General features: G+C 36.8%; 1 protein-coding gene across 1 annotated transcript in view; it reads left to right on the top strand.

The window, feature by feature from the left end:
* LRMDA (leucine rich melanocyte differentiation associated) overlaps positions 1–25646 on the top strand; it is a 606126-nt gene that overhangs the window by 314566 nt on the left and 265914 nt on the right. The window lies entirely within an intron of this gene.

Genomic DNA, 25646 nt, shown 5'->3' with positions numbered 1-25646 from the left:
TCATCTCACCTGGCAAAACCTTCTATCCCATCAATATGTCATTGCCATTTTTATTTCAAATACCTCTTCTGTTTAAAAGACCTTTGCCTACTATTCTTATACTGAACCTATATATTAGTTAATTCTGTGGACCTGTCACATTGTGTCTTGGAAAACTGATTATGAAAGCTGTGACATAGTGTTTTGTGATGCACTTGGCTACCAAAAGTAGGTTTAAAAAAATGTATGCCAGAAGACAAACAAAAATTAAAAATTAATTAAAAATTAAAGGAAAGCATTGGATTCTGTAGATTTTTAAAACATACCTAATTATATGTTTCCTGGAAGCCTTTTGACTTATTAAAATAAAAATAAGATTGAAACAAAGCAAGCATTTAAGAATGTGCCTGCAGCTCCTGTTTTCCAAGTAATTGAATACAGGATTTCTTCTCTAACCCTGTTCCAGCAAGAATATGCACTGCTTAGGTATTCATTTCAGTGGCATTGACAATACTGACAATATAATTGACCTAAAAAGTTCTGGATTTCCTGTTAATGCACTTTAGAAACGTACATCAACTACAAAAAAATCATTTCTATCTACATTTCACTTGATTTCCATTTTCAAGAAAGGAGGTTTCATCATTATTATTCTATTTGAATAGCACTGATATCTTGAGAGATGGAAGGAGACTTCTATTGTATGCAGGAGTACTTTATTTCGATATTTTCTTTGTCTGATTATACATGATAAACACACATTAGTGACATTCCGTGCATGTTTTGAAGATAAATGGGATATCTCTTTAAACCATTCCTGACACTTCCTAACCTGTGGGCTTAATGGCATATTCTTTCTTTGATTCAATAATTTGTCTGTCAAAAAAGCTGTGCTGACATTCTCGTTGTTGTGGGACTGAAATGGAAAGAAATCTCTTATCTTTAAGATAATTTTTGAAAAATCGAGGAGAACATTTTAGGATAAAAATGTTTTAAAAATGATTTCAGTTGGAAAAAAAAATGTAAGTGTTGACATTATACCAACTGCTAGATGGCAGGTGATAAAAGGAAGAATGTTATCTAAAACTGTAAGTCCCCTTGAATTAATTAGGGAATGTGTGAAATCTTAGAAATGAAGACAGTTTCTACTACTATGCCTTGCATAAGTATTAGTTCTGTATAATAACTAGTAACTTTTTAAAAAAAGGATATAGATGTTGCTAAAAGAGTCTGGTTTGCCAAACCTACGTAACTTCTCTATGTAAGGCAAATATTGCTATATGCATGTACAAATGAACATGTACTTGTGTATGTACATTGTCTGTGGATGTATTTGAATTTATATGACTATACTGCTACACTGTCTATTAAAAATAGTCTGTGTGACCCTATTTTATTTACAGAACTAATAGAGAGGTGAGTAATTCATACTGGCTATGCAGAACCTTTTCATTTTTCCTAGCGCAATCTGGTGTAATGGGAAAGATAAAGGGCATAAACTCTGCATGAAACAAAAACTAACCACAACTCTTCAGTTATATCTGATCAAGTAACATAGGATAATATTAGAGGCCAAAGGTTTGAACACTGTTATATGTTTATGGTAGCTGCTTTCCTGCTTTGGAAGTTTTCACTTCCAAACCCTGTGAGCTGGCTCCGAGTTTTGTCTGCTGTGAATGCCAGAATTTTCTTACCTTTTTTTAAGGGTATGACAGATGTAGCAATCCTAGTATTTTTTGCTCTTAAAATATTATTTGGTGGATAGGTGGATTAGGCAATTGGCTTCACAAGAGAATTAGCTAATTTTGAGCGTTTAATTGAGTACTCAGGTCCTCCTCTCTTCGTTGTTTTACCTGAGTTTAATTTTTGCCAGTGAGCACTCATCAGAGCTTTTTCCAGAGGATTTCTTAGAGCTACTATCAAATGTGCCTCTGGTTGGATGGTTGGCTCACAGGGATTGATCTTGCACAGGGTGTCTGTCTTAATTTGTCTTTTCTGATTATTAGTCTTGTCCCCTTTACATTGTAATTGTGAAAGGCCGTCCTGGTGACTGTGGCCTATAAGTTACAATTTGAGGCTTAAGCTCCTTGGTTCACAATATGCTTGCAAGGTCTAGAGAGCTCCAATATGTTTTGAGATGCCTGTCACCATGGCAGACTTCAGAAAACTTGGGTGCTTTAAATACATCAGCCAGCCAGCAGACCTGTTGCCACAATATTGTGGAATTGATAGGAAAGTGTCAAAAGGGATGCCGACCTGTTGTGAAGAATTACCTCCTTTAAGGAATCCTTCTTTCCAGTATTCATAATAAGCAGAGTAACCACACTCTTACCTATCTATGTTCAAAGGCAAAGAAAGAATATAGTTTCAGCAGATGACATAAACAAGATGAAACCTCTCCCCCAAATAGGTTTTACCCCCAGAAAAAACTGCCCGCATCCGAAATGAAAAAACAGTCCTAATGAAGAAGCGGCTGTGTTTGTCTAAAGGAAACCAGTTAGAGATCAGAACACAGATAAACTTTGTTTACATGCTCAGAGTTTGAAACTTGTCTCTCCTGTAGCTGAAAGCACTGTAAATTTTAGTTACAGTGCTCTCCCGATCACCTCTGACACCTATGGTGGGGAAGCCCTTTGCTCAGTCTTGCTTGGAGAGTATTCCTTCATCCTGTGCTTGCAGGGTTGAACAGCAGTTTTTGGAAAGTTCTAGGGATCAGCTGTTATGGAATCTAATCAAGTTGTTTTCAATATAGCTGTATTTAGAAATCATGAGATGCGTATTGCCAGCTTGGTAGTCTGTTAAAGGTTATGGAAATGTCTGTCTCTACTCTGTAGCAGTGTTGTTCTGGAGTGTAAAGCTCACAGTTGTGCTACTGTGATCTCAATTAATCCTTTTGTTGTACCATGTGATATATTTAAAATAGGAGAGTACTTTTAGGAAAAAATGTTAATTTAAGAGGAAAATATGGGTTTTCCTAGTAGCAGCACAGAATCTAAAACCTGCAGTAGTACGGAATTTCATTGGATGGTTCTGAAATTAGTCATAGGCTTCTGGGAAAGCATGTGTGGTATTTCCATATGCTGTGACTTTTCCTTCACAGTTCTTTTTCATCCAGATGGAATGAAGTCTAAGGTCTGAGTAGTTTTGGAAAGGGTGTTACAGATGTGATACCAGGGGAAAAGGTGGTAGCTTTTCTTCTTGACAGTGGTGAAACTTGCGCCCAAGCTGAAAAATTGAATTCAGCAGGCTATCAGCATTAAGAAACACATGTTTACATTACTGATGTCTGACATCACAAATGTTAATCTTTAAACCTAGACTTCACAGTTAAGCAGCAAAATTTGCTGGTAGATTAATTGGTTGAGAATTTTTTAATGACAGTATCTAAGGTTAGGGTTAATGTAAATGTTATTGTGAACTTATCTATTTTTAATCTGTTCCGTCTGAACCAGAACTAGTGGTGTTTAGTTACCATCATCATGAAATGGTAGCAGTTTGTATATTAACGTCCTGTAGAATGAGACAAAAGCTGTTGATCTGATTGCATATTAAACCTTAAGTTACTACTGCAACAGTGTTAAGAGATTCCATTGATGTGAAATGGCCTGCATAGGGTTGACTGATCTGTCTTTGCACAAACCAACTGGTGAAGCATTCAAATAAAATGATCACTCATAGATCCCTCAAAGAAGGAGTGGGGGAAAGGAGGGGGGAGGAGGAGCTCCACACAATAAACAAAGCAAAAGCACTCAATCCTTTTCAAAGACTTATAAATATTTAATAATCATCTGTCCACGGCCAATCTAGAAAAAGAAATCTTTAACTTGACTATTTTAAAGGCCCAAACCTGAATTTTAATTGAGGTGGTTTCAAAGTTCACATTACTTAGTCTAGCTTTTCCTTGGAAGTGAAGGCAATATTTTCCTGGGATGGAATGGGAATCTTTCCAATAGTAGGTGTAACTGTAGGCTAATTTGGATTTTTGGTGGGGCAAAATAATGCTTCATGAGACAGTATTTTTTGCTACTGTGAAAAATCCTGGTCACTTTCATTTTAACTGAAGGTAAATCTTGGCTGCTGAGACTATGTACCAAAATTGTTATGTGTATATATATATTGGGTTTTTTTCATGTGAAATAATATAAGCTTTAACAACATTAACAAGTTTTTAAGAACAGCCTTTATTCTCCCAATCCCTTCTTCTAGGTTCTATCACTGAAGGCACCTGATTCAAGTGTCCCCTTGGATGAACCTCTCCTATCTCACACTAGCCAATTTTGACAGTCTAAGTGCTCAAATTGAGCCATTTTGTTCTCTGTAAAATAAACCCAGGCCCATTATATGTGATTTTTCATTCACACACCCCTCCCCTCCTCTTCATTTTCTTCCTCCTCTCCTTACTACAGCTCTGTGAATGTGGAGTTGCAACATTGTGAGGACCAGTGTTTTCACTCCAGGCATGTCAACTTCAATCTGCTGCGATTTGGTGTGAAATCTGTGCCATGGTGTGGGGCAGAAAGGTCAACCCCCCCATAATTGATGTTGCTTATTCATCTGCTTCCCGTGTATTTTTCTCTCCACACACTGGGCTTTGTTTGGATAAATTGTTTGAAGATTTACTGTAGTTCTTAAAGCCTGAGAAGCGGCTCCTGCTGTAAAACTTCAATGTCCCCGCTAGGCAGGAGGTTCAGCTAGGATGACACATAATGGCATTTAGACAGAAAGATCTTTTTCTCCCAAGACAAAACGTAGAGGACGTCATCTGGCATAACAATTAGGACAATTTTCAGACTAATTTACTATGGAATCGCTTTGTACACTCCCCTTGTACACTGATATTTAATATGCTAATTGCTATTTAAACCTGAAATATTATTTTAAGAAATTCCTGGACTTCAGAAAAACAATATGTTGAATGGAGGGTAAGAATGGGATGGAAAGAAAGGAAAAACTTCTAATGAATGTGAATTTTACAATTGCACATAAGTACAGATTATTAAGGAAAAGCCTCAAAGGTCATAAAGAATCTGAATGTAGTAATTTATTGTGTTTTGGGTCATTCTACATTTGTTCTGCTTATGTTAGCAAATGGCATCATTAGAGGAAGGAAAAATACAAGTGCCATTTATATACTCAGAGGGGCTTGATGGAGATTTAAAAATGAGTTTTACTGAATTTAATAAAATTCCTTGCATTTTCAGATTTCCAGTGAGCATACATGTCAATATTTGCACTCTGTGGTAATGAATACAGGAACAGAAAGCTACAGACATTAAAGAATGTCTGTGTCCTTGTGGCTGAAGTCCTGAAAAGAGTGCTAATTTACTCAAAGAAATCTTAAAAATAGGAGAAATACTTCTTTAGTAAAGAAGGAAAAAGCTTTCTCACCTAGTAATCCTGCCTGCAGATTGAATAAAATAGTTTGAAATCATTGTTTTGATTTCTATTGACTGAAGGCTAGAGTAGCTTTATTGGTTAAGCTGTTAAATCTGCTGTGGTTTAAACACACTTTTTTTCCTGATGCACCCTTGCTTCGATTGACCTTGAAAAGCATTATCTCATCCTTTTTGATTTTTCAGAAGAAAATGTCTGTTGCATCTGATCATTTCAAGCTGTCTTAAAACACTGAATAAGTATGCTTTACTACTATTCTTCAAGGATAATATGAAAGTGTAATTCATGAGTATTTCTTCTGCAATCTACTTGGTGATATCTGCCCCTCTTGGTGATTCACTAAGGAGGCTCTACCTGGAACTAGTGATCAGAGTCTAATCTGTGTGTGGCACTGTGAATGCCTTTAGTTATGGAATGTTTACGCTTTAGTTATGGAATACAAATAAACTGCACATGAAAAAACACCTGGCACTCTCTTTTCTGAGGTGGTCAATATACTGTGATGCTATGACGTTAGAATTCTGAAAAATCATTGTCTTGATCAAGAATAATGGATTAAAGAAAATACTTTTGGAACTGAAAGTAATTGACAGTAAAATTCAAATGACTGAAATGGTATAAAATCCCCATTAGTCAAGATCTAGAGCAAGTTTATGGTAGTGCATGCAAGTAAAAGCAAACCTCATGGAATCATACTGAATTCACTCTGAGAATAATTCTATTCTTGGACTGAAAATCTTACTAGCTGCTTTTTCAAGCTCAAATACAGTTACTGCAACATTTATAGATGAATATCGTGCCTTTGCAATATTTTCTTGTTACATGTCTGTCATAAAGACTTTAAGTGAAAAGAATATGCAAAGATTATTATTATAGAATTTGTGTGTATCTTAGTACTGGCTGCAGCATTTATTTTATGGTTTTGGCATTTATGTATGTTCTTGTTTATACTTATTCTTCAAATTAAAAATTCTTGTCCTTAAATGTGAAGCATTCTAAAAAAACCTGACACATCATCTGTCATTTTTAAGACCACTGCTATGAATAAAAAGTTGAAAATTACCTTCTTTTTAAATTTATTTTAAATAATACACAAGCAGTCTTGGATATAGGTGAATTTGCATTTTGGGCAACAATAAAAATGAGATGCAAAATCAGTAGGAAAATAATGAAAGATTTCATACTGCTCCACCAAATTTATTAGACAGTATGATCATTAAAATATTGATGCTAAGAAACGAGAGAATTGAAAAAAATAATGACAAATTTCCTAATTTATTTTTGCATATGTTCCATTTTGAAATGGGGGTGGGGGAAGTCATATCATGTATTAGATACCTGCAAACAAACTTCAAATTAAATGCTTAGCAGAAACTATCCTTCCTTTAGCTTTAATTCCTTTAATACCTTCCTTTAAAGGCTAGCTTTACTCTTCTTTCTTCACTTAGAAGTGTTTGGAAAACCTGAAAATATAATTTCCCTTTTCAGGGTCATATGCCTTTCCATATGTCAGGCAAAGACGCAGTATTTGAATTTGTTTAGGAATACTTTTAATGAAATGGAAGGGGTGATGACTCCCTGTACACTTTTTTTGGAGGTGCACTATAGCAGTTGTAAGCAGTTTAATGGCCTGGATCTTTTGCAATGGCTCTGTCTACTTAAAACTTGTAGGTGTTTTGGAGTAGGCTGGATTAATGGAAGAATTAGAAATACAAAGCAGATCTGGGTGACTGGGCTTTCTTGTGAATGGCCTTGGCAAAAAACCCCAAAAAACAAACAGACAAACTAGTATGGCTCCCAGGACTAAAAAGCACCTATTTCATGTTCTTTTCTATTCTTCAGGTTGGTATTTGTAGCCATTTTTTCTTTTTTTCTTTTTGAAAATAATGAGTAGGAGGAACACACAAAGTGTTTTTTCACCAGACAGTTTAGATCTGCCATTTCTAGAAAAAAAAAATTCTACAGTTTTGACACTTTTTCATGGGAAATTGAATTTTGGGGGAAGGTTTGTTAGTGATGGGAGGATTAGATTAAATTCTTCTTTAGTGATTTATTTTATTTAAACAAGCTTTGTCCATTGTATATAAATATATGGGACTTTCAATTTGTCATGTAGTTAGAATGCACAGTAAAGAGAGAGAATAGCTGCATTGCTAAATTGTGAATTTTAATGCTTCCTACATAAGAAGTATACTTTATGGAATATTTTTGATGCCTGTGTAATACTAGTCCAAACTTTGTCTACTCTTGTAGTTTATTAAATTCCGATTCATTTTATGAGTGCTGGATGATTCACATTGGGATGGCTTGTTATCTCCCACACATCTGGGCTCGACTGGTATTGCTGGTAGCAAGATAGATCCAGTGCATTTCCTCTGGGAGAAGGATTAGTCATATTTGTTTAAATGAAGTGTGAAGTCAGCACTGGTCAAAAGTGCCGGATTGACAACTCTTGAAGATGAGCTCCTGGATCCCTGTGGAACAGGGAACAGAATTGCTTTGTTTTACTGATGTACCTCTGCCCTGACCTCGGACAGTTCACTGCTAATAATTGGGCAAGTGTAGTCTCCAATTGGTTTTGAACCTGTCTTCTGCTTTGAATCTGATGGCAAGCTGCCAGCTGAATTTGCTTGGAAAGAACTTCCTCCCTGGCAGTTGGACCAGGACTACAGAAAATATGTTCTCTTTATCAATAGATTAGTCCTCAGTAACAACTTGGGGCAGTTCAGCTTGCCTCAGTTCTTCTACTTCCTACCTTCCCTTCCAGCTCAGTTTTCAGTGGATCATATCTCTCAACTGCTTAACCACGGGATTGCTTGAGTTGGGGTGTAGCTGAAGGGAGGAGAAGGCGAGGTCAAGCAGTAAAAGCAAAGAATAGGAACATAAGAATGTGGCTGTCTAGGTTCAGATTGGCTTAATTGTATTACGCTCTAACATGGCAAATTGGTGGTATGAGCTCAGCTTAAACTAATAATTTGGGGTAAAATTTTCTAACATTGAAGTCTTACTATAGCCAGAGGGACTCAACTCAGTGTTATTCTAAAATTAATTTTTTAAAAAACCCATATATCCAAAGACATACAGATTCCTACAAAAATATTTCTTTATATGCAATCTCATAGCATTCTGAATTATGAAAATGACCCTTGAATTGTTTTGCATGTGTGATGTCATTATGTTGACTGTATAGCACTGTCTGTTGTAATCCCACTGTTTTCAAAAGGTTGGGTCCATCTGTGTCTGCTGTTGGGTTTTTTTTCCCCTTTTAAAAATCTCACCCTGAATGAATTTTGTAAATATTCAGTCTTGACTTCAGCTTGCATTGCAGTGTCATCAATTATGACAGACTGCTGCCTCTTCTCTCCACTCTTCATCTTTTCCCTGTCAAAATGCACCCTTTGGCAGAATATTTTTCAAGGGCTAAATGTGAGTCTAAGGGAGTCACTGTCAGGGTATTTTTCATAATTTCAAAAATATTTTTCTCTTTCTCTTGTTTATAATTACCTCTTGGAAACTTCAAATTGAAATGTTTCTTTACAGGTTTTTCAATGCATGCCCAGTCTACTGAGAGAGCAGGGCAGATTTGAAGGTTATTGATGCATTTTGTTACCCCTTAGGGTTGGGGGAGAAGGAGGGAAAAGATGGTATAGTATCTATAATATATCATTCCCTTGCCCCCCACCTCAATAAATATTAAAGGTATATTATAAGTACCCCAAACAGGTCCCTTGCATGGGAGGCCTTTCCCTCCCTTCCTCCTACATGTTAAAAGGCCAGCTGCTCATGGTCCCTGCATCCTGTAGTAGATGAATAATGAAACCCTAAGGCAACAGCAACTGTTTGCAGTCTGGAAAGAGCCACAACTGAATACTTAGGGAAGATACAGCCCTTTTTGTCCCTTTTCTCTCCTGTTCTGATAACCATGGGCCAGTTTAGGTCCCAAGATAAACAAAACCTGTAATGTAGCCAAGCAAATTTTGCTCACCAATAAAAACCCTATTTTTCCATTTTACTTTTTGATCTCTTCAGTAAATATTGAGATGGCTTCATTTGTGCAGTCTCTGAAGCATTAAACATGACACTTGTTTTCATACTTATGCTATAATATGTGTGTCAACTTTGCCTACTGTGCTGCCAGCATGTAATTTTATTGTGAACTTCATGATTATGGTTTTTTTTCCCTAGAGTTTGGTCTCAAAATTTTGTTCATGAGATAGTTTTGGCTGTTAATTTTAAAGAATCTCTGATGAATATGAAAGCAGTTTGTACATGAAAAAGCAGGAAAAAACAAGAAAAGGTCAAATGAAAGAAGAAGCATAATAAATTGGGAGTTTATAATTTCAAAGCAAGCCTAATTTGTTTGCACATTGTGGAGAAAATGTGCAACTTTGTCCATGAGAGTGGCTCTGATAAAAGATATTTGCCAATAGATTCTACATGTCAGGCACTCCCTTTCCATACAGACCTCTTCTCTGTAGCTGCCTTTTCACTGCAAAGTGTTTGGGGTTTTTGTGTGTCTGATTTTTAGTAAATTTCTTTTCTCGTACAGTTCAGATTTCATAAGATGGAAGATCCAAAGACTCTTTAGAAAGTGGGTTGTTAATGTTGATTTTGCCTTAAAGTCATTTGGTACTTTAGCAATAGGTGAGAATATGGCTGATTGCTTCTATCATGTTATATTAATATCATGTTCTATTTAATGATGTTAAATAATGATATTGGATGTGGAAAGATACATACATATTCACTTTTTCAATTAGATTCTCTTTTTTTCCATGATCTGGTCCCAAATTCCAGTTTTTAAAAAGACCTCAGAATTTGCAATTCCAAATTTAATTGAAATATGGGAATTTAACATTTGGTAAACATAAAAGCCTCTACTCAATATATGTTATATTGAGTGTAGAAAAAGCTGTGCTATTTCTAAAGGCTGCTATGCCTTTAGAAAGCTGAGGTTTCCGTACAATCTGTTGTTCTTGTGTGTACTGAGAGCTGAAGTATGGTATGCCCTAATCTTGTATTGGTTTTGCAGGGACTACCTGATATTTTTGGGCAATGGTGGCCATGTCCTAACAAGGCAAAGAGACTAAAACTATTACTTTAGGTGATTCACAGACTATTGTTTTGGTTTCGCTTTCTTCATTTAGCATTTTGAATCCATAAAAATTTTTTGAAGTTTGTGTTTGTAAAATCCCTTTTTTCCCCAGTGGAACAGTTAATCCAATGGCTATTCCAAACCTTTTCATCATGGAATGGCAAGTTCATGCTTCTGCTTGTAGAGCTGTTGGTTGTTGTGCATGCATAGAGGAGGAGTATGACCTGCTGGTTGAAACAGGGAACTACCAGGATACTGAGAAGTGCAATTCCTGGCCCTGTCATATAATTTCCATATGACCTTGGGCAAGATATGTCAGATAAAACTTACTTCACAGGGGCATAATATAGCTCAACTGATGAGATTGTAGTGCTTTTAAATCCTCTTGAGGAAAGTTACGCAAAAAGAAATTACTACTAAGGTAGGATAGTTGTGAAAATAAAGTAGAAGAGCTGGCACGATTAGGAGGCAATTTATTGACTTTTCTTTCTGGCTATTTAAAACTTTAAAACTAACTTCTGTGGGGTTAGCAAAGTGGCTGCACTGTGGGTTTGTTTCTGTCCTTGATGTGCACGTGCAGCTCCCATTAGTGCCAGCAGGAGCCCTGTGCTTGCATCGCGAGAGCAGAATGGACCCCCGTGTGTGTAATGATGAGTTACACAGCATCTCGTGGCTCTGTGTATGATTTCTGATCTATTGTGCCAGAGATACTACAGCATGAGAGAGAGCTGCTGTCATTTTCAATAGGAAGTGAGAACTTTAAGAGCCTGAGAACTGTCCTCTTTTTTGAATAGCACTTTTGCTGCATGAAGTGTAATTTATTTTTATCACAGCAGGCATAAAGCTTCCAGGTTTTCATAAAGAAAAATGATCCATATAGAGCCCATGTCGATTGAACCATCATTTGAAAACCTGTAAATTCAAAACACAGCTCTTTCTCAATGCAAAGTATTGTTTCTTTTTTTTTTTTTTTTTTTTCTGCAGCTTTTAATTTTTTTAGTTCTGGCATTTCATTAGTACTTTAGATGCACTATAAAAAAGTGGTTTAATGTCTGTAATTATATTTCTAGCCATCGGTTTGCCTGTAGCAGGACACATTACTTAATTATACTAACCAAAACTTCTTCAGGCAGGACTTTCTAGGCTTTCAGGATCTTTCAAGGTAGTACTTAATTTTTGAAATTTTTTTAAAGTAACAAAAATCAGTGTCTATAAATCACTATAATTTGAGAAGTGGAAAGGAAAAGAAAGGATGGAGTAAGGGGGGGAAGAGAAAGAAATTGTTTGCATCTTTCCTGATACACAAACAGACAAAAAGAAAAGAAAACAAAGGAAGGCCAGTTATTAGTCCTACAACTTGTCAGTTTGATTAGTGAACGGTTGCCTCTCTCTCTTCTGAGAAAATACAACATCTTTAAATGATGTCCATTTTTAAATGTAGAAACTCCTGCATTGTGTCTGTTAATGCATAATTGGACTGTCTTTTAATACAAGCAGAGGCACTTGTTTCTGAATATCAACCCTGCACCTCAACAGGTCAGGAAGATAGTAAAAACCTGTTGTTTGGCTTTGTCTTGGGGAATAATGGAGTCACTAATCTACTTGATCTCTGGGAGTCAGATAAAGAAGAAAGTGAACGATGCATACATTTCAAAGATGGAAGGCACTTGTAAAAGCAATTTCTTTGGAGGGAAAAAGTAGAGCAAAGGCTGTTGGAAACCTTTTAATTAGTACTAATTACCTCAGCAGAAAACGTTGGAGGCTTGAAAGGATTTGTGTCAGCAAGTGAAAGATCAAAGATTGCGACGCTCGCATTTTAATCTGTTGGCTATAAAAACGAATAAGGGGGTGGTAATGGGGCCCATGAGAATGACAACCCAGGTGGTGGAGGCCTTAATCCCTTCTTTACTGCTAGTGCCTGAGGCCTAGTTCCAATTACATAATAAGATGATTTAATTTTTGCTTTAATTTTAACAAAAATTAAGTTTATTTTAGCCTTCAGTAAGGACAAGACAAGGTTTCCAGACAAAATCCTCTCAATTTATTTCTTTTAATGTTTTAAGTCCAAGCCTTTACTTAGCTTTTTCCCCCCAAGTGGCTGAAGCTGCTCTGTAGAAGGCCAGGAGGCAGCAAAGGTGCTTTGATGTGGTCCCTGCAAACAGGGAGGGGCTGGCCGTGGGTCACTGTTGGCCACTGTGGCGGCATTCAGGAATCCAGTGGTGCCTTCTCTTTTTTTGCTTATTTGTTGTTTGGTTTGGGTTTGTTTGGGTTTTTTGTTTGTTTGCTTTGTTGTTTTCTTTTTTTTTTTTAACAAACTGCCTAATTGCGTCAGCGAAGAATATTTTATGGGCATGCTTGCTGTGATATTTCACTTCTGTTTTCTTTCAAAACACTCCATGTGCATTCACATGTGTGAGGTAAATTACTCTTTTTTTTTTTTTCCTCCTTTTTTTGTGGCTTGAGCAGATTATGTGCCCCTCAGAAATCTAATTGTCGTCAAATTCCACTATGGACAAAAGAGTGAGCATATGGCTGAGGCTGATGGCTGCAATGTAGGCATGACATGGATAGATTTATGTCCAGGAATTTCCAGCAATCATACACTGCCAAGCCCAGCCCTTGTGTTGAGGGGGCAGTAGAGGACTCTTGAAATGGCATTGGGTTTATAATTCAGGTCATGAAGTCAGCTCATGAAGTCAGTTATCTATACACAGTGAACTGGTAGGAGTTGAGTATTTTTTTTTTTAGTAATTGGACTTTTACTAAAGGTTATATTACTTATGTGCTGTGGATTCAAGCATGGTAAATTGCAGCCAGTCATGGTTTTGTCTTCACAGGTAATTGGACTAAAACTTTGGAGGTAGTGGCAACACAAATAGCCAGGCCTCTATTCTCAATTAAAACTTTAAATTTATTGATTCAGCAATTAAGGCCTGAAATGAACTTTGAACTACATACTTTATTAAGTTATATACTGATTTTAAAAATATTTTAATCAGGTTAAATTACTTCAGCATCAGGTTTTTAAGGTGAATGGTTTTATGCTGATGTGATAGAAAGCTGTGTTTGTTTTAAAACGTTGTTTTGACAGAAGCCCTTTGGTCCCTTGGTAGGTTTTGTATGAATTGGCATGACAGAAAAGCATGAAGCAACCTTTTCAAAAGTAGGACTTGATGAACTTGGAGGTCTTTTCCAACATTAGTGTCTGCATGATTCCATGAAAACCCAGGTATCAGAGTTCAGTGTTGTTTTCCTTTTGCTTGCCTTTTGTTAATCTATGGAGTGTCTGTCAACTTTAACCATGCTTAAAGGAGGAGCTTGTGTTGAATCTCATCCTAGGGTATGGAAAAACACCTGGTCTGAGACCTGAGTCTCTTTCTGGGTCAGCGTAGGGGAGTAACACAAGCCTCTTTTTATGGGGAGTGGCTCTTTGCTGTCAGATTGCTCCAACCTCGTCATGGCAGGTGACTGTCCTTGTACAGCTGCTCAGGAGGGCCAAGGTGGTTTTCTGTTTCTCCAGGAGGTATTGGGGCAAAACCCCCCACTTTGACCAGACAGATTGAATGAACAGATTATATGGAAGTATTTTGAAAACAAAAAAGAGAGAAGAACATGCTTATCTCTGATTGAACTTATATATCACAATTTTTGCAGGGTTGTCATAAGGCCCAGTAAAAAAAAAAGTTGTTCCAACAATTAGTACTGAGCAGTTACCATGCAAAAGTGCTTGACTTAGTGCAGTGTGTGGTAACAATTCCCAAAAGCCATGGGGTGTTTCCTTGCTTTCTGCTCTTTGCAAGAATGATTTATGAGTTTACAAGTTCCTTCCCAAACTCTATAATTGCCCTGACAGTTTCCCAGGTGGACTATATCCAAGTTGGTATAAAGCAGTACTCATTGCAGCTGGACCTTCTAATTCATCTTGAGTTAGGTATGGGACTTCTTGTTCTTTTTGTCTTTACTTAGATTTTTTTTTTTACCTCTTGAGAAACGCTGTACCATCGTAACTGGTACGATATTCCCTTGAAACACCACACGTGCCTGAAAGTAAAACAAAGTTCTATTTGGTAAGACTTAACTGAAAGCTTTTCATTTTATGAATGGAAACAAGGACAAATACAAAACTTGGTCTTTGCATATACTTAGCAGATCACCTTTCCCCTTGTTGAATCCATCTTCTTTAGGATTCCTGGCTTAAATTCCAGCAGGTTCCCCTTCAGGTCCAGGTGTCTTGGCAATTGATCTTAGTCCAACCGTCACTTCTGATTTAGTGTTGTCAGAAACCAGAAACTTAGGTGATCACGTTTGGAAACTGTTGGGGATTCTCTGTTTTCTATCAACTGAGTGGCTCCTCCTTTCCCTGAACACAACTATTTCTTCTTTCTCCCTGGCAACGTCAAACTGGCCACTTAGATCCCACTCCAGCTGGACTTCTCCTCCTCTGTGGCATTCATACCTTCTTGCTAAGTGTTACACAAGACACAAGCACACACTTCACAAATGATCTGTGGTATGCTGCTGGCTTTCTAGAAAGAGATGAAACAGGATATAATGTTAACAGTGATGACAGACCCAGTAACACAGTTACTTTGTTTAAACAAGCCCATAAAAAAAGTGTTTCCCCTCTAACAGCTTTTCTTGTGTTGCAAACTTCCACTTGCATAATGTACAATTCACTGGAGATTGTGCAGGCATAAGCAAAAGAAAAAGCTGTCTCTTGCTTGTGTGTACTTGCACTTTAGAGTAAAGCACATCCAAGTGGAAGATTTGCTGTCTAGCACAAGGTAGTCTCCTTGAAAGGATCCTAGTTCTTCCAAATTGGCTCAGTCATGCATAGGCCTTGTATGCTTTTACCCTAAGTTTTATCGGTCTCATAATCTGTTTGCTGGCTTTTGGGACTGAAATGTCTGTTATAGTAAGGAAATCTGTTACAAACAGGTGTTTGAGTGCAAAAGAAAGAAGAGTAAAGGTGAAAATTTGCCTTGCACTTAGACATCATTAAAAGATTTTCAAACTGTACATCAAAAGTTAAATTTTGTAAATTGTTACTAAAGTAGCTAAAGTTACTGTTTTAAGGCACTGAGGCCTTGGGCATTAAGGATACTGATGAGCAAAATGTTTAGGAAGAGGATATTAAATGCTGTACTGTGGTTAATAGAAATATTGAAGAATAACCTAGATCCTTGCTTGAGAAACATAAATGTGTAAATTATTCTCAAACAAAATTTAAAAATATATAACAAATGAGAAGCATATATGAACAATTTTGTTGGTGTAATTGAGAAAACTGTCATTTCAATCATCAGAAGATATATGATTTTTGGAAGCTCACCAACAGTGGTCTACATGGTGATTCAGTTACTCATATTTGTTTGAGGAAAGGTGCAGTTTAAGTAGATCTTATTAAAAATAAAACCCCCAAAACATTAATTCAATTAATCTCATTTCAGTACTTTATTAAATCTATTTAAATATGCATTCAGGTATTTCAGGGAAATAAGACTGAGTGTTTAGAAATAGATGGATGCAGTGGCCATTAAGTTTTAATTGTCTTTAATCTCTTGCTACTATGGCAATAAAAATAAAAAAATTAAGAGGAATAGTCTATATAATGCATTATTTGGTAGGAATAATCTTTGTCAGCAGAACTGTGTAAACAGTAAATTTTCTTCTTTTCCATGATTTGAGTATTTAAATCATAAATACTTGTAGTATCTTCTAGTAATCTTTGTGTTTTTCACAAATGCATTTAACACCATTGAGAATTCTTTCTTAATATTACTGAAAGTGGAAATATCTCTTAGTTGTCCTCTCCTCCTTTCCCCTTCTCAATGAATTTCATGAAAAAAATTAAAAATCTGAAATGAATCTACTCTATCTTATTTTGCTGTAGTGTTCTGAAGTATTCTGATGAGCCTGGATTAGCTGATGTGGCCTTTGGGGAGAGACACATCAAATGTAGGCAGACAGCTCCTGTGTCTGGTAACAAAGACTGAGGAGGTCAAAACTATCCCAACAGGCCTGAGCAGGTCAGTCAGAGGCAAATGTTGGAAATAAGATTTGGTGGGGAGGGGAGTAAGGGGCCTGGGTCAAGTCCTGTTCAAAAAGTCAGCTTTGTCAAAAGCTTCAGTCACATTCTTACCTACAGGCAACCTCTGCTGATCCCAACTCATTAATCGAACTGGAGAGCCGTCTTGACCCTGGCTCCTTCCCTTTGAAGTGTGGTGTCCTCTGCAGCATGAGGAAATAATTTGCTGCCTGATTCAATGAGCCATCAGTAGAGCCAGCAGACCTAATGACATGTGAGAATATTAACCTCCTACCACGAAGAGCTGTGAATCTTGAGAGGCAGTCTATAATTCACCCAGCACTCCTGAGCCTTCCCTTTCTGTCTTATTCTTGCACTCACTTTCTCACTCACGGGGAGAGAGAGGAGAGATCCTCTTGTCGTAAAACTTTATTTCCTTCGGTAGTGTGAGCCTTCTGAGCTGCTTGATAATGAGTTACTTTCCTTTTGCAGTTGGATAAAATTTATACTGAAATTCCAGATGTCTGTCTTGCATCTAATAATTTCTGTTTAAATTATGACACAGGCTACTTTACTGACATCAAGAGGGTGGTAATCGCAATACTTACCCAAGCAGACTATTTTGTATCCTTATTTATTTTTCATCATCAGAGGAAAAAATCAAAAGCAGAACAAACATGCATAACAGTGCTGTTATTCTATACACTATGTGTTTTAGCTTTTCTCAATCAAGTGAATCTTTCTGCAATCCTCTTTTTTTTTTCTACCTATAGGATGAAACAGTTCTACTTGACCTAGTACTGTGTGTTATATGCACACACAAGGGTGTGTTTTCACCCTTTGATTCTTAAGAAAGAAATAGATTGTTGGTATAATCCCACTGCTTTAAAAGTCAGAGCTTTTCCACAGATTCAGGACTTAATGTCTGGTAAACTTCAGAAAGAGACACTGTTATTCATGTGACTAAATAACAAGAAAGAAAAGCAAAAATGGCCCTGTGTCTATTTACTACTCAGCATGGAAGTGGTGGTGATTACCAGACTGTTAGAGACCCATATACAGTAAAATAGTCTCAGAATTTTGTTTTGGTTTTAATGTATTTTCATAGTGCTGGTGGGCTGAATAAGGTCAGAATTTAGAGGTTATGGGTACAGATGGGGAACACTATCCAACACAGTAAATCCCAGACCAAAATGGCTCTTGCTGGCAACAGTCTTGTATGTGCTGGAAAGGTTTTGGTAACTGTTTTTGCTGTAACTGTGCTGTCAAATTTCTCATCTTTGGTGGAAACATAGTTAGCAAAAGCAAATGAAGTTATAGCAAGTGTGAGCACTTATGACAGTGAAAGATGCTTCTGCACTGGCAGTGAAAGTTAGTGATGTAGTTGTGTGGCCAAAACCTTTCTGTAGGAAATGGGGCCTGAATTCTGTCGTGTTATCATTATAGGGTTATTTTGCTTGTGAGGAGTTTTTGGTAAAAACTGTTGGAGTATGGTGTGGATCTGGGTACAGACTAAGATACGATGCACAGGGGATAAAGGAGGGAATGGAGACAAAGCAGGGTAGGTAGCAGAAGGAAATAATAAATAAATGGCAGTCATCTGATGATTAACAAGTACTGCAGTGTCTGTGGTACGCACCTATGTAGATCCCTGTCTTTAAGTTGTTCTAAAGACATTTTTTAACATTGAGGGATTCAGTATTATGTCCATTAACAATTCTCTGCTATCATGCTTGAGCAGTCTATTAGTCGTCCTCACCTCTTATAGCTGGTCACAAAGGCCAGTCCCTTTGCCTCTCTCTGCTTCATCTTTTTTATTAAGTTTATTAAAACTAGTCAGATTATACATTCTTATGGCACAGGCTGTGCTTGGTCCATTCATTATGGTTTCTTATCTTGGCAGGCAATCTGAATTGAACGGCAGCTAGTCCATTATGCACATATGAAGCCCATCACTCCTCCAGCAATGGCCAATTCATCAAACATTTATCTTTTGCCCTCTGAGCAGTGCGTCAATTTGCTTGTCAATCCTCAGCCTTGGTTGTTGTGGAAGATGGGAGAAAAATTACTTTTCTTTTCCCCCTTCCCACTGAACTCTGGTAGTCAAAATGGGCTTTACTCTACTCACTCTACTCCCCCGCTCTCTGTGGAAAAAGGGGAGTTAAGTTACTATCTGAATTGCAGAGTGACAGATTGATCCAAGATACACTAAAGCTTTCATTATGGCACTGCCTTTGCACTTGAATTTGCTCATATTTCCATTATAATACTGGTTTTTAGGGGGTTTATAAATAGGTTCTCCATGGTTGGCACATGGAGCTGAGAGGAGCTTTTAAGAATAAACACATTACAGGGTTTTAGCTCTTTGTGGGTTTTTTGTTTGTTTGCTTTTTTAAAGTTTGTTTGTTTTTTAAACATTTTGTAAACCATGGCATGTTCTTTTGCTATTTTTAGTCACTAATACTTGATTGAATTCTTTCAAGTTCAGGAAATAGCAGTGTTTCCTTTTTTTAATGCCATTTGTTTTATTAGGATTTTTAAATGCCATTTGTTTTATTAGGATTGAGTTCCATGTTAAGATTGGGGAAAAAGACAAAGTAGGAGTCTTTCATTCAAGTTTTTCTCTTAACTCGTTGCTATTTTTCATCAAACACTAGTTATAATTTTTAGCAGAAGGATGTTTAATCTTAGGAATTTTCGGGAAATGATGCATAAATGAACTATTAGTGGTGTTTTTTCCAGAATGCCCTTTGATAAGCTACGAATATATACAGTCACTTTCTCTCTTCTTGGTAATATTTTGCACTGTTTTGCAAACTGAATTTTCTTATATGATAATTGTTTGATTACTAGGTGAATAAGAACTCATTTGCTGATCCATTTTGTATTATTTTGAAATATTTTATATAGCTTGTGTGAAAACAGCCTTCCAACAGGCTATAGTATACTGATTGTCATTTTATTTAAATTTAAACAAAATTGTAACAATAGTAAACTATAAACTCTTGGCATGTTTAATCCCAAAGATGTAATATAAAAAACTTAAGCAAAAGCAGGGTAACATGAAGGATAAAGTTTGAACTGTATTAATGGGATAGTCTCTTGAGTAGAGGTGCATTAAATACACATAGTGAAATCTGAAACTTTAAGAGATTAATTAGAAAAGAAATTGAACCCCACCACAGTCAGTCTGGTTACTAATTTATCTCTTTGGTTGGTTTGGTTGTTTGTTTTGTTGATTTTCTTTGTTTTTTGGTGGTTGTTGCTATTTGTGGTTTGCTTTTTTTAAAATTTTAGTAGAGTCTTGGTGTGAGAGAATGGTGGTTGAACAACTGAATGGGTGACTGTAATATGTTTTTGTGAGCCCCTGTAACTGTAATTAAGATTTGTAGTTTATTTCGCCAGGTAAATAATCCACTCCTATTTACCTGGCGAAATAAACTTTTAATTTCATTGCAAGATTTCTGACAAATAGGTTCTGTTTATCCTTCCCAAACAGATGTGCTTCGTTGAGCCTCACCTTAAGGTCTGGTTTACCTTCTGGGAGTGCCCATCTTTTCTTGCTGCCTGTAAGGAGTTATAAGTAACTGGGCTTCTGTAGATGGATGAGATGAATCTTCATTATTGCGTTTCAGACAATGCAATCATTTGAGGAACTGCTAATTATTAGCAAAATCCCTCTCTCAAGAAATATCTGCATTTCTCTTTTACAATTGGTAGGAATGTTTGTGAAATATTGTGAATGTAACATCTAGGATTCAGGTGACCTCATCTCTTTTTGTCTGTCTGTTTATCAATTCTACTTTTGTTTGTGTTTTCTTGGTGGTGTGTGGTGGCTTCTAAGAGTTTAGAAGTTTGGGCTTCCTTTTTTAGGCAATAGAATTTGCTGTGTAAGGCTTAGAACAAGACTATAAAAGAACAGATGAAGGTTCTGAGTTTTTGTGAATCCCCAACATTTTGATGTGCTTACATTTCTCTGGTTTAAGACTGTTGTGAAAGATGTTTTCATCCCAGGCTTTATTGGTAATAGAGTGTCTCACATAATCTTGTATGCTTCAGTGTATGAGCAAAGGGGAAAATTGAGGGAATGCTATTTATTTTCTTGTATGTTTGGAAGAAGTCAAGTACGACCTTTATTTGAAAAGATTCAGAAACTTATTGTAGGTCCAATTCATAATAGAAGTTTAATATTTTCTTACAAAGATCTCTTTTTCACAGGTATTTAATGATGCTGCTCGTTAATATCTTTTAATTTCTCTTTTGCTGATCATATTCACAGTTGTTCCTCAAGTATTACCTTAATAGTTGCTTGCAGATATTTTCCATCTACCAACAGAAAGATGGAAGTGATGCAAAATGCTATCTCTGAATAGTCTGCAAAATACCAACATTTCTTCTGATATTAGACAAAACAAAGCATTTCTTGCTTTACAAATTTTGGCTCTTGGAGGCTCTTTACTGTCACTGGGGTGCTTTGGAGTGTGTGGGGGGTGTGTGTGCCTTCTGTCTTGGTCCAGACGTCATGTCAGAGCTGTCCATTAAATACTTCATTCTGTTTTATTTTTGGTTCTATTAGCGTGCAGGAAACTGTAAAATCACTAAGTAGATTGACAAAAAAAAAATAATCTTCTTGAATACTGTTGAGGCCATTTTTTGATGCTTTTCTTGTGTGTGTGTATATGTGTATATTTTATTGTGCTTTGTTTTGCTTTGGTGAGGTTAAGTCAAAGGACTAGGAGTCAGGAGTTCTGGGTGTTATTTCTTGTCTCTTGGAAAATTGCTGGAGGTCACCTTCTGTTAGTCACTTAACCTCTCTCTGCTTTACTACAAAATGGAATTTTAAGCTCAGCAGGTTTTTGAAAAGTAATTCATTAATGTTTTGCAAAAAAATGCTTTGTAGTCCTTGGCTGGCAGGTGCTGGAGAAATAGAAATTGCATTTCTATTTAAATACTGAAATTATCTAGTACTAGGGTTCTCATGTTGATTCTGCCCTCCTGTAATCTATTAAAACATTAAAGGCAAAGAAAAGGTATTTTAAAAAGCTCTTGTTTTGTAACAGCTCCATCTTTAACTTCTGCTAATGGCTATCTCTTGTCAACAAAGTGCAAATCAATTTCAAGGCTAAACCCAAACTCTCTCATTTGCATATTGTTAACTGCTCTCTCTTTTCCTGTTAAACAGGAGGAAAAAGTCAATTAGGTATGAGGCAGCTGTCTTATTAATGAAGAGGTGGGATGAAATGTGAGGAACTCTTCTTTTGTAGCATATGCTTCTGAGCAGCTTGTTTTTCTGAACAAGGACAACTGCAGAGTACCAGGTTTTGTCTATTGCTTGCAAGGCTTCTGCTTTTTTTCATTTATAAAATCTCATATTTTCATTGTCAAATATTACCAAAACGAAGAGTTGCTCTTTACTTTCATTGTAACCAAATCCCTGTCAGGCCAGAGGGATCACATGAAATAGTGTAGCTGACAATTACCATGCATACACATACATAAAAAAAATAAAATCTCTGTCATGACATTCCTTTATGATTAAAACTTTGTTATAAACCATGATTGAATTGGGGAAAAGAAAGCTGGAAGAAATCATACTGATGAGCCAAAGGACTTGGAAAAAATGACATTTCTGAGACCTTTATATTCTAAAGGATTATTTACTGTCTACTTACAGAACATCTTAAGTCGTTTTGCAGAGGGAGTCACTTTCCTGTTTAGCGCAGTGTTTTTGTAAGCTAATGAGGGCAAAGCGTGAGCCATAGGCAATGATGCTGTGATATTAGCTGTGACAGGGAGCTTGATCATAATTATCTTAACGAGGATAGGGTTAATTACAGTGGAAACTTAAAGTTTTTTCTTTTTGAATGAGGCAGCACTGAATACGTTGTGATGTTTTGTCGGTTTGATGTGACTTTGAAAATTGCAGTGGAAATCTCTTGGCAACACTTGCTCTCCTCTGGGAGCAGAGTGTGAGCCCTGCAATGAGGTAACTGAGACGGTACCTGTGGGTGAGATAATGGGCAGCTTTCATGACATTAGAGCAGGGACAAGCAACATGCAATCCACCTTAGTGATGTTTATTAGCCTTTTGAAAGTAAGGGAAACACCTACTTGCCACCAGCCCTTCAGTGCTGGTTGCATTGTTGTGGTGAGATTGTGTGTTTGTTTTGGTATACTAACATGAAGAGACCTTTTTTTTAATGCTATAAACTATGAGAAAACAGTACAGATTTAACTTTAGACTGGCTCTTTTTCTTAGGGGATTTTTCTTTTTATACTCGTCGCTTAGGTTGCTTGTGTCCTTCTTCCTATGCTATGTGTATATAGGCATTCCACTCCTCTTTTGTAATGGGCTCTTAAGGAAATACTTGGAGTACATTAATACTACTTACTCAACCTCATTAAAAATAAAAATGACAGTATTTCCTACTGATTTCTGTCTCAGATTCTCAAAAATGCTTTCTCCATACCAATTCACAATGGCAATCCTTTCTTATCCCTCATCTGCAGATGGGAAATTGAGGCTCATGGAAGGTATGGGACTTGCTGAAGTTTGTACCATAAAACAATTTGTGTGGATTGTACTTAAAACTTTTACACTTTGAGTTCAACTGCTGGACAATATTTCCTAATATATTATGGTGGTAGAAACTGTTGCATAGAATTCAATAGGTAGCAACACTGAATGACAGCAAACACATTTTTCCTTTTTTATTTCTCTGCCACATCCTACCATTTTTGTTTGGTGCTTTTTTTTTTTTTCTTCTGCTTAAGATGAAAAGAGAAAATTCCATGAATGGCAAAACAACATATGGCTGTAAATTTATATTAATGGCTACACCCTCTCTCTGTACTGTGGCAACTCCTCCCATCTCCCTGGACTCTGAATTTAGGTGATTAAATCACCAAGTGCACACTGCTCTGATGACATGAAAACAGCAATTATAAGCAACCCCCTGTGTAACATGGCTCCTTTTTAACTGAGCAGCTAATAACATTACATGGCAAAAATTATCAAAACCAGACAGGTGTAAGGAGATTTGCGCACAATTTTCTCTGCCTATCTATGAAACTAGTACCCTTGTGTTCAGCCCAGGGTTGTGAAAGAAAGGCTGTTTCAATAGGCAACTCCCTCTAGTGTTTCAAGGCCTTTTGTCCCACTTCATGGCTTGTCATTTTGTTTTATGCCTCCCCTGCAGCAGTTTTGGATGTGTGCTTTCTTCTCCTTGCCAGTTGCCAACCATTTGCTGATTCTCATGATAAGGGTATTATATTTGCATAACATAACTCAAGAACAATGTGTATTTTGATGCTGACACTGACCAGAGCCCAAGCAGTGTTTTTTCACAAAGGACCTATTAACATCCCATAAGGCTCTGTGGTGCTGACAAGGAGGTGGCCTTCTCTGAACTCTTTTGGCAAGTCAAAGTCATACATTGAAATGTGAGGTTTGGAAATAATCCACTATTTATATAATAAAGAGTATTTAAGGGGCATTTGCTAAACTAGGTTTGTCAAACTGAAATGAAAACTCATAACAGCTTGATAGACTCACTGCTACTTCCTCCGAGTTTTTTTGCCTTTTAAAGGTACTTGGTGGAAAGCACTGTCTAAGATGTTTGCTGCTTTCTCCTCGAATCTTGACTTTGGCAAAACCAAGTCTGTTGTGACCTTTTGCTGAAATAGCTAGCTCAGTGCAGCATGCTAGCACAGCTTTTATTGGTGAATGGTTTATGTAGACTGAATTGAGGTTTTTTCCCAAAACTGTTGGTTAAAGGCACATGCAAAACATGTGATTGTTACTGCAGTGATTATTTCAGTAAAATGTTTATAATAGAGACCTTTATTTTTTCAGGTTCAGAAATTGCAGTATCAATGCACTGTAACAATACAGAAATGCCATAGGGTGTAGGTGGCAAATTTTCTTCAGGTCCAGCTGCTGAGCATCAAAATGGCATAAGTGATAGTTGCACCTCCCTTTCAAGTCCAGCGACTTTGGAATCCTTGGACTGAAATACACCGTTGCAGTGTTGCAAAAATGTTACTTGAATATTCATAGTTTAGTATGCAGTACCCCGCATAAAGGTCACACACTTGGTTTCTTTTGGTTGCTTGAGCTAAGTGTGATCTATAAGTCGTCTGTAAGTTCTAGCTATAAAAGCAGTATATTGTTTTTGTTGCATAGATGAATGTTAAATCGTCTTTTCTAATAATACTTGTGTTTTCCTCCAGTAATTGTATCTATGGAACATTCTAACAGGGACCTAGGCTTGTACTTCAATCTTTGCCAAAAACTGGGGGGAGGGTGAGGAAATCCCCTCAGTATAAATGTCATTGGAAGCTGAATAAATACTATAACCTGCATCTCCCTTATTCATCACATTCTATAAACCAGCCAGGAGATACAGTGATGATCTTCCCACTGGTAGGCATAGTAGATCAGCTGTCAAGTCATGCAATCTCAGCATATCTTTAGGTGTCTGGTAGGTGAATGAGCTGTGAATGCGTGCCTGTGCATATGCTTTGTATATTGTGTGTCTTAGTTGATTAATATGTAGGGGTTTTTTTACTGTTGGAATGAGCAAGCATTAAGAATGAGGCTTGGAATAGATAGATGCCTTAACAAGGTACTGAAATGTTCTTTTTTTAGTTTTTTTTGGTTTTTGGGTTTTTTTTTGGTGTTTTTTTTTTTTTTTGTGCTTTGTTGTGAGAGGAATTAATGCTTTCAGAACTTCATCTTCACTACCATGTTGTCAAATGGTCCTTTTTAAAGCTGCTCTCTGCAGTGTGACCTGTGGCTTGACAGTGGGACAGTAAGTTCCAAGAAGGAAGAAAGCAAATGCCTTTTCTGTCAGGAGTAATTCTGCATTTTATTTTGTAGAGAACATTTTGTTTACATGAACTCAAGAAGCTAATTAAGAAGTTAATAAAAAGGCGGGGGGGGGGAATCCCTTCTACATTTCCTATTATTGCATGTAAGGTAACTACTAAGAAATGATAGTTGAAGTTGTATTTATTATTGTTAGCAGGGTATGATATTTCTTGGCAGAAATGATGGATGACAACTTAAATTTGTGTCCAGGGAATGAAGGTGAACTGTGACAGAGTTATTTATCTTGGGAATGGAGGTTAGGGTCAGGCGAGGCTGGG

The sequence above is a fragment of the Passer montanus genome, unplaced genomic scaffold, assembly GCF_014805655.1.
Source record: "Passer montanus isolate IOZ18808 unplaced genomic scaffold, ASM1480565v1 scaffold61, whole genome shotgun sequence".
Taxonomy (NCBI): domain Eukaryota; kingdom Metazoa; phylum Chordata; class Aves; order Passeriformes; family Passeridae; genus Passer; species Passer montanus.
The sequence above is the reverse complement of the archived record's forward strand: the minus strand, read 5'-3'. Positions and strand labels throughout refer to the sequence as shown.